The following is a 14,564-nucleotide window of genomic DNA, read 5'->3' on the forward strand; positions in this document are numbered from 1 at the left end:
TAAAGAAAGAGACAGAGAGAGGGCAGAGAGAGGGGAGAGAGAGAGAGAGGGAGGGAGGGAGAGGGAGGAGGGAGAGAGGGAGGAGGGAGGAGAGAGAGAGAGAGAGAGAGAGAGAGAGAGAGAGAGAGAGAGAGAGAGAGAGAGGTTCTCTAGAGTAACAGAACCAGCAGGGTGAGTATATATTACAAATGATAGTTTTCTTAGTCACTCTAGGTAGTTCAACAATGACCATCAGTACCCTGGAGAGGCTGAGAGAACCTGGTAGCAATGAGTCCATGAGACTGGATATCTTAGTAGACTCAATCTAGTAGGGAAGACCAGGCAGGTTCTAGAGATTTCCAGTCTGTATTCAATGGTGGAAGGAAAAAGAAACTGAGTTTTGATGTCAGTAGAACATTGCAGGAAGCACCAACAACAGGACAGATATCCTAACTGGGAGGAAGGGAAGATAGCAAGCAATCAGCACTGATTTTCCTTTCAGACCTTGGTACTTCTTTTCTGTTACCAGAACATTCTAGGGGAGGATCTTCCTTCTAACACTCCTTTGAAATGACCTTGAAGGCACCTCTATAGGTATGCTCCTTAGTTGATTCCAGACCCAATCAAATCTACACTTAAGATTAATCCTCACAGAATGTTCTGCAAATCCCATTGCTTTTCCCTTAAAGCCTTGTATTTTCCACTAGTGAATTAAAGTCCTTTTTCTTCCTCTCAATAAAGCATCATATCCACAGAGCATCTATGGATATTGAAAGAAAGCATTCAATAATGATGGAACCGCTGTCCATCTTCCCTCTTAGACCATCAATTTGGTCATCAAAGGCACTTAAAAGACAGAGAGATGATAATCTTATCAGTGATAGATAATCAAGAAATAGATAGATAATCAAGAAATAGATAATCAAGAAATAGATATCCATTTCAGCAAAATGCATTCAAAATTACCTAAGACACATGTAAGTATAAATAATAAACTGAGCATAACGCTCTATCAGCTAAAGAGACCCATTTGCCTGGAACCATTTAAATCATCAGTCATCTTCCAACCAAGCTTCATTAAGTCAATTTGGATTGATGAGTGTTAATCTCTTTCTTGTACATTTGAGGAAGGAAGATGCCTCATTTACTGGGTAATGATTACCTATGCATAAACGTATATGCATATATACTGTGTGCTATTTAAGAATATTCAAATTAAGTTTTAACTTGATTTGATCTCTTGTTGAATATTTCCTTCCTTTTGCACTTCCAGCATATCTTCACTATAGTCCCACAAAACCAGTATTGTTGTCCCCATTTTAAATCATTAGAAAAGACAGAAAAATAATCACAATATTATTAATATTTACAGAAAGTCAACAGAATGCTCTTTTGGGGAGGGTGATTATCCAATGCTGTGCCCTTTTCTACCCATCTTGTACTTACAAGTCTAACTAATTTCTTACAAAGTTATTTTTACAGTAAAAAACCCCAAACAAATAAAACAACAACAAAATCTCAGATGGTATAGTTTTTCTTCTCCGATTTTCCCCATCAAAAAATGAAGTCTTGAACATTTATTAAACTCTATTACAGTCACAGGCCAATGTGGTTAGCACAGCTTACACTTGATCCCCCTTGTCCCTATGCACAGCTACACATGCCAGCATGACTTGAAACCTGGGCTTGGATGTTTCTTAGGATTATTGGCTAACGTAGTTGTATTGGACAGATTATCCCAATTGCTCCAGAAACAAACCCAGGATATGCACAGCTGAACCTACTGCATCCTGGGATTGTTGTGTGTCTGTTGTCCACAGTGAAATCTGTTTGGCTACTTTCTAGACCCTATAAGAATGAGAGATATTTCAGGAATGTTCTATCAAACCCTGACTACAAGTCTCTCTACAATGTCTACAATGTCACTTTTAATTCTGAGTCTTCCCCACTAATGTCATTGCTTTGTATGCTTACCCCAACACTGACTGAATTTTCGTCTCTCCAGACCTGATATGAACACACCTTGGTTCCACAGTCACGTAGTTTTGGCAAAGCCCTGTCTCTATGGCAGCTAAGCAGAACCTTCCTTCTAACCCTTGTCTCCCATCAGACCTCCCTCTAATTGTACTTATGTTCTAGCTGTTCCTTCAGTGCAACAGGGCCTTTCCCCTAATGTGTTTGACAGATGCTCGTTCCCAATGCCTTCTTTACAGCTTGCCTGAATGTGCTCTGTTGTGGAGCCTAGCCTGAACGCCTCAATACACAAACACAAAGTTTTTTCTCTTCTTTATTGACTTGACTGAAATCTGTGACTCTGCTAAATAAAACACTTCAGTACCCAGGCTTGGGTGGCCCATGTGCTAAGACATTTGTGTCTCCTTTAAATGCCCCAGGACTTCCCCGGTTCTCCTCCAACAATATTTTAACAGAGAGCACACTGCCAAAACCCAATCACATGCTTTCCAAATCTTCTTGACAGCATTATTGATGACAGATGGTGAGCCTCTGCATTTCACCAACCATAGGACAGTATTAGAACTACAACTGCCTTGGTGAGATTAGGCAGTAGACCACAATGTGTATTTCCCATTCTCTTCTGGACCTGAGAACAAGCATAAATATTTAGAAGCAACCCAAGGTATCCGAAGGGCTATAATTGCACACAGTTTTATGTGTACTGTTTACTGACTTGTACCCAGAGCTGAAGGGAAACTGTTTGCTTTTCTTTTTATAGGAATTACAAGGTGTCATCCTTCTATATTTATAATGTCCATTCTCAGAGGTTACTAAAGAATGCCATCCATTTTTTCCATGAGTAAATTACTCTGAAAATTGATGCAGTCAGGGTTCCAAATAGTGATTCCTCAGAAGTTTGCTGTTGATTCCAGTTAGCATAAAAAACCAATCAAACCAAACCAACCAACCAACCAGCCAACCAACCAACCAATCAAGCAACCAATCAACCATCCAAACAACCAACCAACCAACCAAAACAGAAATTAAATATTTTTTCTAGTTTTCATTCTTTGTGAATATTAATTCTTGACTTATACATTTCAAAAATGTAATTGGTATTGTATAAAGGGCATTATTAATATAGCTGCCTCTGTAAAGACTGAAAACTGAGGTACAATTCTAAATGTAAATACATCTTTTGGACACCAAGGTATTAAGATAAATAGCTTAGTACAAATGCTTGGAGTGGTTATAAGGCTCTACATTTCCATGTGTACCCAAATGTTTTTTTTTCTTTCTTAGATTATAAACCTTCACAAGGTGGGGATTATTAACTGTTTTGTTCACTTCTGAAAACAAATAACAATAATAGCAAAATTGTTTATTAGTTCTCTCTCTCAGTGCCACAATAGGTGCTCAGTAAGACATGGTACCTGGCTGAGTTTATGCACTGGTCCTTCAATAGATAGATAGACCTAGAATGGAAATGCCTTATCATGTTCTTTGTTTGTTTGTTTGGTTTGTTTTCCTTTTTTTTCTTTTGAGGGTTGATTTTTCCCTCATGAGTAAAAGTGTGAAATTTACCTTTATTTATTAACTTATCACAAGTAGAGCTGCTACTACTGTTTTAAACACGTATGATCTAAATTTGCTCTTTATAAAGTTGCTAATGATAACTATATGTTATTTAACAAAAACTGTATGGACAGTATAATGATGGTAGTAAGCACACTGGCTTTCTAGTGTTTGAATTTATGGTTGAGCAAGTGAAGTCTTGGGGCTCAGTTGAACGACTGAGACAATATTTTGGAAAGCACTTAGAACAGCTCTCTGGGATTAGGGGCAACCAAATATCTTTTGATTTGACTGTACAATTTTTCCTTTCTTGAACAAATGAGTGCTTTTAGTGTTCTTCCCTCCAGGATTGTTTTCAAGGATAAAAACCAGTACTTGTAACTGCAAACAATGCATGTGCAGTAAAGGGACTTTTAGAATGAGAGGCAATGGAGAAAGCATCCACAGATGTGACAGACTTTTCTGTGTGAAAAACTGAAAACGCTTCTTCTTCCTATTACATTAATTCATTTGCTCCACATATTGCTATTTGTAGTATAGTAAATCTCAGCACTGTAGTAGGTCTAGGAACAGTGAACAGAGACAGCAGTAAGAAAACCCAGAAAACACAGCCTTCCCTGGAACTTAGAAGTGTTTGTGTGTGTGTGTGTGTGTGTGTGTGTGTATGTGTTTGTGTATATGTATATGTATATGTACACGTGTATGTGTGTATGCATGTATATGTGTATGTGTTTGTATGTATTTGTGTGTATATGCACATGTATGAATGTGTGTGCAGGCACTCATCTGTATGTGTGTGTGTGTATGTATGTATATGCACATGTGTGAATGTGTGTATATGCACATGTGTGTGTATCTTTGTGTGTATATGTATGTATCTGTGTTTATGTGTGTATGTATACATGTGCATATGTGTTTGTGTGTTGAAAAAGAACAGTTAGAATTTGTTCCCTACATTTTCCTAGAGTTGATGGGAGTCCCTTTATTGATAGGATGAGTTTAGGACCCAGGTCTAACAGAGATGAAAGAGTGAATTATACTAGTTTTTGGATGTTCAGCCAGGTAGAGTGAGAGACAGTCAACAGAACTCTTGTCTTAGGTTGGGTTTCCATTGCTGTGAAGAGACACCATGACTAAGACAACTCTTACAGAGTAAAACATTTAATTAGGGCTGGCTTATAGTTTCAGAGGTTTAGTCTATTATCATCATGGTAGGAAGTATGGCAGAGTACAAGTAGACTTGGCTTCCCCCTCCACAGTAACACACTTCCTTTAACAAGGCCACACCTACTCCAATAAGGCCACACCTCCTAATACTGCTACATCTCCTGGGCCAAGCATATACAAAGCACCACAACTCCCAAGAGGAACACTACCCAGCACATCTCAATGACATGAAAGGTGATATTCTTTTCAAAATTAAACTGCACAAATGCAAGGAGGCTAGAGGCTAAATCAGAGATGGAGGTGGGGGTGGCTACTTTGTGAAAGGTGCCATAGGCCTGTGGGATGATTTCAGCTTTCATTTCTATTGAGATTAGAAGTGAGGCAAAGGGTTGTAACAGGAGAATAGGATCAACATTTTGACAAAATTATTTTGATTACTATCTTGAGAATGCACAGTAGGGAGGACAAAGGTAGAAAGACTCGGGAAGCTTTTGTCTTGGTGGTAGCTTATATATGTTCTTGGGCTAGGATATTCCATTAGAAGTTAATGAAAGTTGTATAAGTTAAGAAGCTATTGGAAGCTGCCTAACACTAAAAACGTTTCCTTGATGGATACAGGGCTGGGAAAGTTACTATAAGGGGAAGAGTTACCATTAACTGTGTGAGAAGGTTGAAGGACTTATGTAAGAACTAAAGAGTATTTTAGACATGTGAGGATGCTGAGTGACAACTCTGTCTACACATCTGAAGTCCTGGATGAAAGCGTGGACTACAGATTAGCACCTGAAAGCCATCACTGTATGGACCTTTCTGAAGTTAATAATACTAGGGAAGCGCACAAAAAATTGAATCTATAATTATAACACTCCATTCTCTAGACTCCAAATACTTATGCTTTTCATAGGTATAAGATACATTAATTTAATCCCAACATTCCTCACACTTCCAACTTATACAGGATCCACTGTAAGTTTGAAATTGAACTTTAAGAGGCTGGGACTATGGCTGATTGGGTAAAGCAATGTCTGTGGAAGCCTGAGGACCATTGTTAGTTTTTCAGTTCCCTCATAAATGCCAGGTAAAATGCCTGCTGGAAGAGCAATCTGGCCACCTAGACTATTCCTGTTAGTTAAGGATCCCGGTGTTCTTATTTGCTTTCTGTCACGGTGAATAAAAACCATGACCGAAAGTAACCTGAAAAGGTTTTATTTTGTCTTCCAGATTTCAGTCCATCACTGAGAGGAGTCAGGACAGGAACGTTAATAGAAACTGAGGCAGGGGTTCCTGGAGGAATGCTGCTTACCAGCTTCTTTGATTCCATAACTAATGATCAGGTAGATTTTTGACATACCCAACCCCTTCTTGAGCTGAGAGATGGCACTACCCATAGTTCTGAGACCTCTTACACTTACTTCCATCCAGGCCAGTTTTCATGGGCATAACCACAGGCCAGTGAGATAGAAGTTGATTACTTAAATGAGTTTTTTTTCTTCTGAGGTGATTCTAGTCTATGTCAAGTTGACATTTGTCTTAGTTAGGGTCTTATTGCTGTGAACAGACACCATGACCAATGTTAGTTTTATAAAGGACAACATTTAATTGGGGCTGGCTTAGAGGTTCAGAGGTTCAGTCCATTATCACCAAGGCGGGAGCATGGCAGCATCAGGCAGGCATGGTACAGGAGGAACTGAGTTCTACATCTTCACCTGAAGGAAGCCAGGAACAGACTAAGCATCCCCAGGCAGCTAGGGGGAGGGTCTCCAAGCCCACCCCACAGTGACACACTTCCTCCAACAAGGCCACACCTTCTAATAGTGCTACTCCTTGGCCAAGCATATGCAAACCATTACAGCATTGAAACTTCAGTAGTGTAATCTGCTTGAAAACGATTGGGAGCTATTGAGGAAGGCATCCTACATCAGCTCAGGAGGCCACATGCATACACATATATGGACACACACTCACACACTTACACACACACATACACATGCACACGCTACGCCAACTCTCACATCTAAATATCTTCATTTCCAAAGTCTATCAACTTCATTGTAGGTATTGGGTATGACTAGAACTGAAAGTCCACTCTGTCCAAATGAAAAGTTTGCATCTGTAGACACGAGAAACCGGAAAATGAGTTACTTCCGATTATTATGATAAGAAATTCCTGTAGTAGACACAAACCTCTGGTGAGGAGCAAAATTGGAGGACTAAATAAATTATTGGTTATGAGCCATCAAGGCAAATTCTGGGGTTTTCAGGGTCTGGGAGGTGGTCTCTGTGTCTGGACTCTGCTCTGGCTCCGTGGCTCCGTAGCCTGCGATTCAGCGTCTGTGAAGCCTTCCTGACCTTGCTATCTGTTTCCATTGCTATTCTATCACACATTTACAGTAGAGCAATGCTACAGAGGATAGACTCACACCCAAGAGTATATAGGCACAAACTTCACTTGTGAGTTATTAAGAAATATAAAAGGAACAAAGTTGGATGGGTAGGGAAGGCAGGGGTGATCTAGTGGGAGCTATGGGCATTGTATGAGATTCTGAGAGGGAAACTGAAACATTACTAGTAGAATACCATCTTCTCTTCCTTTATCCTTATTAGAAATATAAATATCTTATACAAAATATATACCATAATTTGATTCTGTCTGGTTAATGAGACAGTAGAATGTAGTCTGTATTAGCGCTAGCTACTAGTTTGTAGTGACAGCAAGAATATGATTATTGCTTTTTGACCAAACAATACATTCCTATGATTCAGAGTTCAGGATATAGCATTTCTGTAAAACCAATCACTACTATGACATTTTCACAGTAAATTACAACACTGCCATTTTTCAGTGTTGTTTCATTTTTCAATCAGCATATATTGTAATCACGTCTTCATCCATGAAGACAATGCACTCCTGTCATACTCCCAAACCTTGAGCCTCTTTATTTTCCTTTCCCATTCTGCTGGCCCCATCTTTCTCCAAACAGTCCTCGGTCTTCTGTCACATTTATCTTTCTTTCTTTTAAAATCTAGACTTTATATTCGTTTGACAGAAAACATACAGTATTTTTCTTTTCAAGTCTGTCTTATTTTTCTTAAGATGTGGTCTCCGTTTCTTTCTATTTTCTTCAAAATGGCTTTATGATGTTCTTTGTGACCAAATACCTTTCCACTGGGTATGTAATACATGTGTCTATTCGCCAGTTGATGGGTATGTAAGCCGATTCATTGACACATTACCTTCAGCTCCTAATGTACTCGTTTATCTTCCTCACTTTCCTATCAACCCTGCCCCCTCATAGTAACCAATTCTTCCTCCCTTATTCATAACTCCTGGTTTTGTATGACCCATTTGGATTAACTGGGGCCATCCGTGTGAAGATTAGATTGAAACTATCCACTCAAGACCGATCAGTGGACACACATCTGAAGTCGGTGGTTTCTTCTCTCTCAAAATCTATTGGTAGCAAATTGTTCATCAGTGAGGAGTAAGGCTGCCTGAGCCCTCCTCCACCAATGCCTGACTGTCGACAGGCCCAATCTTATATAGACCCAGTATAGGCATCTGTAGCTGGTGTGAGCTCAGTATTGCAATGTATTCTTTTGGCACCCTCTACCACATGCCCCTGAGCCCCAGATAGGATGATATTTAGGCCTTAGCCCTCAGAGATAATTTTAAAATATTTTACATATATATGTTATTTTCTGTTGCTTTTTGTCCTAGACCTATCCATTACAGAAGTACTATTTCTTTCTGTCTTCTGTTTCTGTGTGTGTGTGTGTGTGTGTGTGTGTGTGTGTGTGTGTGTGTGTGTGTGTGTGTGTGTGTGTAGCCCACAGAGCAAAAAGGGATCTGATTCACTGGAGCTGGAGCTACAGGAAGTTGTGAGCTGTCCTGTGTGGGTGAGGGCACTGAACTCCAGTCCTCTGCAAAAGAAGGAAGCAATCTGAGTGTCTAAGCCACCTCTTCAGCCCCACATCTTTCTTTACTTTTGTTGTCTTACCCTTTTTTTTTGTTTCACCAGATGCTAGACTGTAGTCTTTATGTCACAATTAATCCTTCTTGTGCACCTTGAAATTTATTTATTTAGTTTTTCTTTATCGTTGTTTGAAACAAGATCTCTCTACACAGCCCTGGCTGTCCTGAAATTTATAAACTAAGTTTGTATAAGTAAACTAGGCTGGACTCGAACTTATAGGCATCTGACTACCTTTACCTCCTGAGTGTTGGGATTAATGGCATGCACCACCACTCCTGGTGAAATTTATTCTTCGTTATTAAAATCCTTTGCTGTCTTTCTCATGGGTTGATGGAATTTCTATTTTTTCTGCTTCCCATTGCTATTGCTTCTGCTATGGAACTCTGTTGGCTCAGTCTTGCCTTTTCTGCCTATGATCTTCCACCATAGCTGCAAAATAACTCACAATTGTTTTTCCTGTTCCTATTGGATTATCTGATTATGATATTTAGTTGCTGTCTAGTAAGATAATTTTAAATAAATATCACTTTATTGATGGAAATGTCCCTATGTCATTTTAATGACTACATTTGCATTTTTTGTTTTTGTTTTTTCTTTTTCTTTTGTTTGGGTTCTCGAATTTAAATAGAACAACACCATCCTCTATGTAACTACATGAATATGGTAAAAATCACCTCACAGTCCCAGCACAAGCTAAAAGGCCACATGTGCAAACTGAGTTAAGATGTTCTTCGGATAGCCATTAGTGCCATTAGGGCATAAATATCACCCAGGAGTTACTCTCTGCTGAATGTAAGTCCTGTCTTCAGATTACTTCTTTGTGGTTGTGTCATTTCCACATGAGCATACTGTCTCTCCTGAGAGCCTAACCTGGCTCTGAGCAGCCTCTCCTCAGTATGCCTCTCTACAGTTGACTACTGCTGTTGAGGAATATAACTTTTACATAGTGGTCCAGTTATTTTCAGAAAGTTGATTTTTAATAGTACATTAAAAATACTACTTCTTCGAGATTATCTAGGTAGCTTTTATGTATTTCTTCTTCTGCCCCAAGTGCTTATCCACAGATGGGTCATAGCCCTGTTCAGAATAGTATATCCTCAGTTTGGAACTCTCACCTTTCTGCTCTTCTCCTTTGAATGATGAGTCCCCATATCTTTAGATTTGGTTCTTTCCTGTTTTCCCTCCTTCTGTCACATGAGTGATTTGAGGACCAGTTGGATATTCTCAGGAGCACAAATACTGTCTAGATTTGCTTCTCTGTTGCTTTGTTAAAACAATGATGTACAACTTGGGTTTATTTGGCTTACAAGTTCCAGCCCATCATGGAGGGAAGCCAAGGCAAGAATTCAAGCAGGGCAGGAGCCTGGAGGTAGAAACTGACCGTGGAAGACCATTGCTTACTGGCACACCCTCTCTGGTTTTCTCAACTACTTTTTCTCATAGAGGCCAGGCCTAAGTGCCTAGGGATGTTACCACCAATGGTAGTGTGGGCACAACTTCATCAATCAGCAGTCAAAACAATGTCTCAGACATGCTTAGGAGGCCAATTTGACAAAGGCTATTTTTAAATTCAAATTCTTTTCAGGTTATCCTGATCTGTATTAAGTTGGTAGAAACATGCCACAGCACAACAGAACACACACACTCACACACACACACACACACACACACACACACACACACAACTTGAAGCTGTGTATTTTCTTTGTATTCTTTCGTAGTTAAAAATAGTTCCATTTTTATTGTAGGTTTTTCTTTTTCTTTTTCTTTTGTTATCTTATTACTTATTCCTGGAGAAACAAAAAGATCTAGAATTACGGTTCCCACTAAATTCTCCCAGAGTCATCATCAATGTGATATTTATTATTATTATTATTATTATTATTATTATTATCATTATTATTGCTGTAGTAATATCTGAAGCTTATTCCCGCTTCAGGGCTTCAGGCAGTCAATCAGGTAAACAAAGAATGGACTTTTCATATGGAAATGGGAGAGTCTCTCAAAGATGGGTCCCATGAGCAGAATCTATTTCCCACTGGTGGGTTTTAAGATGTGCTTTTCACATAATTGAGAGAGGGCAGCTTGGTAAGCTTGTTAGATAAGCAAATCTATGCAGACAGTCTGTCACTCTTGGAGAAATGAAAACTGAGTAGAGGCAAGGAGTCAGATTTACATGCTACAAAAAAAAAGGCTTTTCTTTATTTTAATCGACAGAATTGGATTAAACTCCCGGCACCAGCATGCACTTCCCATTGTTTGCTTTTGATATTAACTGCAGGAGACTCATTAGAATTTCATGGATGTAATTGTTTCTGGGTTACATCCTCAATTAATGACTATAATTGAAAGATGGGATAGGGCTGAGATGACGTGACTGTAATTTAAGTGTGAGATGTCTGGGCCTCTATTTGCGATGCATTTATTATTATTATATTTTCCCCCCCTGCTGTGGAGGAGTATTTATGAGAGGCAGAAATAAATGCATTTCAAACAGCAATGTCTCAATCAAAACAATGAGCGTATTGTGCACTGGGTGTTGTTTTTCTGGGCTGTTTTGTGACTCTGGAGCCCTCGCACGATATGTATGCATAGCAAGAGCATGTGCTCAGAACTTTTGGGAGGACCCAGGGGCGGAGAACATGCTGCAACAATGGGGAGGTAGGAGAGAGGCTACCTCTGCCCTTCTTTATGTGCCTTGTTACAACTGTTTAAATCCCAGCAGCAGAGGCTGCCCTTGTTAAGGGTTTCCTAATCACTTTTGGATTATGTCATGGAGGGAGTTGAGAGACGCTCTTCCAATCCCTTTATTATGGGTTCCCTTCTGCCTGCCTCTTCTCGCACACCCCCACCTTCCACACAAGCAGACATTAACCTCATTAGCTTTTTGAACAGCGCATGCTGATGGCCCATAAACCTTGAGGGTAGCTGAAAGCAGCAGCTGAACCATTATCCAAGTTTCATAGGATTTTGTCCAGGCCCCGAGGAGAAAGCTCACAGAGCGGGGATCCTGGTTCAGAGTTTATTCAGGATCTGAAGCAGACTTTGAGTTCATGAAATACAGCTTTCAGTGGGGGTGACCTTTGTTTTCTTATGAGTCTCCTGACATGGATTGGCGTGGCTCTGGTATCTTCAGATCTAGGAAGGCTTATGTCTGGAACCTGGAGTTGTGGACTCAAAAGACGCCTTAATCACAACTGTGCACCATTTCCCAGGATCCTAGAGATTTCCAGAGACATCAGAGCCACTGGCTTAAAGGCATTAAGGAGCAGAAAGAATGGCAGTGCAAGCTAGAGACTGAGATGGTGGCAGACATCAGTGCATGAGTGAAGTTCAGTTACAAGAGGCTGGTTCATCCTGTGTGGAGCAACCATGAGGCTGCAAAGCAGAGGTCATGAGCAGCCTGCTCTCAGCTGTGAACCATGGTTTTTACTCGGGGGTTTTTGATCTGTCTCTGTCTCTTTCTCCCTCTCCCCCTCCCTCTCCCTCTCCCCCTACCCCTCCCTCTCCCCTCCTCTCCTTTCCCCCTCCCTCTCCCCTCCCTCTCCCTCTCCCTCTGTCCCTCCCTCTCCCTCTGTCCCTCCCTCTCCCTCTCCCTCCCCCCCCTCCCCCTCTCTCTCCTCCTTTTCCCCCCCTCCCTCTGTCCCTCCCCTCTCTCTCCCCTCCCTTCCCCCTCCCTCCCCTTCCCCCCCCCCTCCCTCTGTCCCTCCCTCTCCCTCTGTCCCTCCCTCTCCCTCTCCCTCTGTCCCTCCCTCTCCCTCTGTCCCTCCCTCTCCCTCTGTCCCTCCCTCTCCCTCTGTCCCTCCCTCTCCCTCTGTCCCTCCCCTCCCTCTCCCTCTGTCCCTCCCTCTCCCTCTCCCTCCCTCCCTCCCTCCCTCCCCTCTGTCCCTCCCCCTGTCCCTCCCTCCCCTCTCCCCTCCCCTCCCCTCTCCCTCTGTCCCCCCTCCCTCTCCCCTCTGTCCCCCCCTCCCTCTCCCTCTGTCCCTCCCTCTCCCTCTCCCCCTCCCTCCCTCCCTCTCCCTCTCCCCCTCCCTCTCCCCCTCCCTCTCTCCCCTTTCTCTCTCCATTCCTTCTTCCACCTCTTCCTCCTCAGGCACTAAGTCAATAGGCAAAGGAAAGTTTTAAAATGTGGGTGCCATGTTATAGGAGAAAGGTCTCAACAGCTTGTTATACATCATGAAAGGGTCATCTTTTGGACAAATTGCATGGAAAGACAAATGCATTGCAGAATCGTTGACCCACTCTTCCACACTTTTTTTTTTTTTTTTTTTTTACTTGTCTTTTACCATAGATTAGTGTTTCCGGTGCATTATTGAATACCATTGTTATTTTTTCACAGTCAGCTTTATTTTGTGAAATTGATACATTTAAAAAATATTTATCATGATCACAGACTGTAATGTCAAATCATTTGCTGTGTTTTTTATAGCACGCATAGTACATATTCAACTACAAAATTGTTACCAGTTTATTTGCATACTATGTGCGATCATATGAAGAGTGATGACCTAAATTTGATGAAGCAGTGTTTTATTTTTCTTCCTGCTCCGATCTGATTGTTTTCTTTATCTCCCAGCCATCACTCTCTAGGGTCTCTCTCTGCGTTACCTAAAACCCTCATGTTTATTTGATCATCCTGCTCAGCATTGTTTAATATAGCCCGCTCCCCTGTCCCTCTCTCTCCCTCTCTGTCTCTCATTCTCCTCCCCTGTCTTTTTCTAATACCTCTATTTATCCCTTTCACCACTTCCATTAACATCTCCTCTTCTTTATCTGTTGAAAACAAAGTTTTTGTGAAGCCGCCATTGGTGTGTTCTCTATTGACATGCTGTCAGTGAATATTTAATTAAATATAGCATAATAGTGATTGGAGATTACTGCTTGATACCTTTTAGAGGATCTTTCAATGCTCAAGTGAAGTTATTAAATTAAAATGAAAAGTGAATATTATATATTTTGTATGAATGTACAATAAAGTATAAGGAATAGACAGGAGAGAAGTTGTCATTCTCTATGAAGCATGGTCAAGGAGAATTTCTGGGCAGGGAAGAAATTGTTTCTGAGCAGTAGCCAATAAGGGGATTCAGTAGTCTAAATGAATCGAAAGTAGAGGCATCAATTGAACAAGATCCTGGGATGAACTTGAAGGCCTTGAGAAAGAAAAACAAACAAACAAACAAAAGAAAAAACACAATAAAAACAAGCCCCAAACAAGGACTATCAGGAGGAAGGCAGCTTAGAACAGCAGTCCAAGGCAAGAACATCTGGGTCCCTATGGTTGATGGTAATGACTCTAGGAAAAGTAAAGCCAGTGGAGGGATTCTGAAAGGGAAACAAGGTCTAACTTCTCATGGAAGGTTCTGGAGACACGAAACTAACTATAGATTCCCACACTCATTGTGCTATTGTTAGCTTTCATGTGTCATATTCTCCAAGCTTGGACTATTCTACTCGACTCCACCAGTTTTTAAACACATCTCTAGTCTATCTAGTTTTATATGGCTCTAGATTCCTAATGTAAAGAAAATATGATGGTTTCAATCCACATTGTATGTGTATGTGCATACGTGATCAGGTTCATGCAAATATGTATGGAGACCAGAGGATGACCTCAGATGTCAGGATTGTGTGTGTGTATGTAGGCCAGAGGATAACCTCAGATGTCAATTCTTTGGTGCTATCTTTTTTGAGACAGAGTCTCTCCTTGATCTAGAACTGCCTAAGTAGGCTAGGCTGTGGAGTTTGCCAGTTTCTGTGTCTACAGGCAGACTTTAATCAAGTACCACCATAGATATTTTTTAACCCCAATTGTGTTCAGTAGATTGGACCATTCTTGAGAGGCAAGCATTTCACTGTTTGAGCTATGTTCCCGGATCTCCATTCCATGTTTCTTAAAATTTTTTGACTGTAATT

Source organism: Rattus rattus, chromosome 1 (assembly GCF_011064425.1).
Source record: "Rattus rattus isolate New Zealand chromosome 1, Rrattus_CSIRO_v1, whole genome shotgun sequence".
Lineage (NCBI taxonomy): Eukaryota > Metazoa > Chordata > Mammalia > Rodentia > Muridae > Rattus > Rattus rattus.